This window comes from Pyrus communis, chromosome 10, assembly GCF_041283825.1.
Source record: "Pyrus communis isolate YQ-2024b chromosome 10, ASM4128382v1, whole genome shotgun sequence".
Taxonomy (NCBI): domain Eukaryota; kingdom Viridiplantae; phylum Streptophyta; class Magnoliopsida; order Rosales; family Rosaceae; genus Pyrus; species Pyrus communis.
This window is the reverse complement of record NC_142574.1, coordinates 23,508,575-23,512,035: the sequence shown is the minus strand read 5'-3', so window position 1 is coordinate 23,512,035 and position 3,461 is coordinate 23,508,575. Positions and strand designations below refer to the sequence as shown.

Below are 3,461 nucleotides of genomic sequence, written 5' to 3'. Positions count from 1 at the left end.
AAAAAAAATTAGGTAAGACTTGTTTGGGAGATAAGAAAATGCAAGAAAATCAAGAAAGTGGAAGCGGAGGATCGACGTCGGCGGACTCCGGCGAAGATACCATGAAGAAGTTTACAGAATTAAGAGAGAGAAAGATTGAGAAAGATTGTGATTGTTAAAGAAAAATAATTCTCATTAACTTTATCTGCAGGGTACAAGGGATATATATGTGTCCATAAAATATCTAATCAAATGCTGAGTCATCATCAATACTTTAGCTTCACAGCTAAGCTAAGTGCTAATCTAGTGCCTTATGCTCATTATAGTCTGGTGGTCCTTCACTATCCTTAATACTGTGCCAGCTTGTCAACGGGTCGAATTGGAATTATGCCATTTTCTGGCAGGCTGTTAGCTCGAAATCTGGTGGATCTGCCTTGGGTTGGGGTGATGGGCATTGCAGGGATACCAAGGATGGTGGAGCTGGGGACGCGAATTCTAGTCGGGATAGTAGTTTGGAGGCAGTGCAGAATAAAGAAGAGGTGAAGAAGCGGGTGGTCGGGAAGCTCCACGCATGTTTTGGCGGTTTACATGCGGATAATTATGCGAGGAGGTTGGATGGGGTATCAGATGTCGAGATGTTTTATCTCACTTCAATGTGTTATGCATTTCAACTTGATTCGATTTCACACTGTGGTCCTGCAGAGTCGTATAACTCCAGAAAATCAATTTGGGTTTCAGATGCAGGTAGTTGTTTACATCATTACCAGTCGAGATCATTTTTAGCAAGATTGGCTGGGTTTCAGACCGTGGTGTTTGTACCAATGAAATCAGGAGTTGTGGAACTTGGTTCGGTCAAATCAACTTCGGAAGAACAAAGTTATGTGGATATGGTCAGAAGTGCATTTGGGGGAATCTAATCCTCTTCAGCCAAAGGCATCTCCAATGATATTTGGACGTGAACTAAGTCTCGGGGGTCCAAAGTCACAATCCGTTAACATTTCCTTTACCCCGAAAGTAGAAGAAGATTTTGCATGTCCTCGAGAGTCGTTTGAATTACAATCAGTAGGTACTTCAAATGGATTTCGAAGTGAGGGTGGTGAAGTAAAACTGTTTCCTCAAATGAACCAGCTGATGGTTGACGGATTCAATACCCAGACAAGGGTTTCAAGTTCGGAGCTGCTTAAGGATGAGTCATCGACACAAGTGGATGAGCAAAAACCCAGAAAGAGAGGGAGAAGGCCTTCCAATGGGAGAGAAGAACCATTGAATCACGTGGAAGCAGAGTGGCAGAGGCGCGAGAAGCTTAACCAGAGGTTCTCTGCACTAAGAGCTGTTGTTCCTAACATATCGAAGATGGATAAAGCCTCTCTTCTTGGTGATGCCATTACCCATATCACCGATCTCCAGATGAAGATCAGAGTCATTGAAACTGAAAAGCAGATGGTTAACAACAAGGGAAAGCAGTTGCCGGTTCCAGAGATTGATTTTCAGGAACGCCACGAGGATGCAGTTGTCAGGATGAACTGCCCACTGGATTCTCACCCGGTTTCTGATGTCATCCGAACACTAAGGGAACATAAAATTGTACCTCAAGAGTCTAATGTTTCCATAACAGACAATGATAAGGTTATTCATACATTCTCCATTCAAACTCAAGGTGGTGATGATGAGAAGTTAAAGGAGAAGCTGGTGGCCTTTCCTTCAAAATGATCCGACTGTCACTTGTATTTGTATGCATCTGCCTGACAAAATTGTGCGGTTTCTTATCGACTAACTGATTATGTCGCATTAATGATTTGTTATATAACTTCAGATTCAGGTTATTGGATGAAGTTGTTTCGTTCATATATGCAAAGGATCTCATGTTAATTTTGAACATGTTCGGAAGATCCACTGAACCTATGTTATGAGTTTATCTCACTACTTGGCTTTCTTTGAAAGGCTTTTAAGTTGCTGTTTTACAGTTTATGCATGCATGTTTAGATGAATTGGCCCCTAGGCAGCTCCCTATTAAGGGGAGATTCGTACGCGTGACTTGGTCACGTGATGAGTGCTGCAGGCTGATGTGGATATATCCTGGTTACACCTAAAGTTTTTCGCTCGTCATCCAATTTGCTATTCAAACTCCAGTTTTTAAACGGAGTTGAGTTTGACTGATAAATATGTACTCTTTGTTATTGGGGAGGCTGGGAACCTTAGGTCATGGCTTCTCTGCAAGTCAAGACTCATAGAGACTCAATCAAAACCAAGAAAAAGGGAATTTGTTTTCGGTCTATTAAAACCAGCTCATGTGTGACACACATTCGCCAACTGTGTTAAAAATATTGTTGAATTTGACTCTTTGCATTATGCTTTCCTCAGGGCTTGCATCAACCATAAACAAAAATTACTTTTTAATTCTTCTGTTCTATATGCCTTGTAAGTCAAGGCGGATTCTTGCACGTCATGACTGTTATATGTATATATGTCCCTGTCTGAGTATAATACTCATCACGTTTCACGTCGACTACTATGAACCTTAAACAATTGCTTTGCGCTCAAAGTACACAGTATGTGACTCTGTTTGGCGCCCAAGTTAGTGTGTTTTCATTCATTCCAAATGGACCGCCGTGCCATGGTTGAACCTTAAAACCATTACCCCAAGTCAATTTCAAGCTCAGAATATCACAGCTTAGGCACTAGTCAAAGGCACGAGATTTGAAATTTAAAGAGAGCTTTATATGAACGGCTCTCCACCTCCACCACACTTCACCTCAGACCATTTCCTTATTACAAACTAATGTGAAAACTCATTTTTCACTTTCCAAAGCAATTTTCCTGAAAATCCGTCTGTAAAACGTTACCAGACGAACCTTAAAGTTCCATTTGGGTATCAGACATAAGATTCTGTTGTAGGAGGACTATGTTCTCAACTCTTTGTGTTGTTCTTGTCTGGTTTCTTGTCTACAACTTGGAGAAATGAGGCAATTGAAAGCAGAGCAATGGGTTCAGAACCACGGTGGTGTTTGTTTCAGTCCCTCCATAGGGGTCGACCTCTCCCCCACCGGCCCTAAACCCTGCACCCATATCCCCGGGCGGAGCTCGGGTATTTGCACCTGAATGAGATGAATGTAGCTTTAGCACTCTCTGCTGCATGAAGCCTTCTTAGCCATGCCATTCCTCACTCTGCTAATACCGAGAATTAGCGTTCCTGCCAGTGCTACTGAGACCACTGTTCCAAAAATCCCCACCTAGTGCCTAGCACCGTCCAGTCAGCGCTCATATTAATTCTTAGGCATTTGAAAATTAAGAAAGGACGCCTTGACTTGCTTAGGCGCCTGCCTAAACCGCCTAGTCCGCCCCGATCCGCCTAGGTTGCAACTCTCACTTAGGTAGAAAATAGATAACTTTCATTTTACATTTTATCTTTTTCAATAAATTGTAAGAGACTTGTTGAATACTTCAATGAACACGTATTATATGCTTGTTCCCTATATTTTCAT

General features: G+C 42.0%; 1 pseudogene across 1 annotated transcript; it reads left to right on the top strand.

The window, feature by feature from the left end:
• Positions 1–310: 310 nt before the first annotated feature.
• LOC137730290 (transcription factor MTB3 pseudogene) lies at positions 311–1,892 on the top strand (annotated as a pseudogene). The gene has a single exon (XR_015951966.1). The product of XR_015951966.1 is annotated as a transcription factor MTB3 pseudogene (transcript).
• The last annotated feature ends 1,569 nt before the right edge of the window (positions 1,893–3,461 follow it).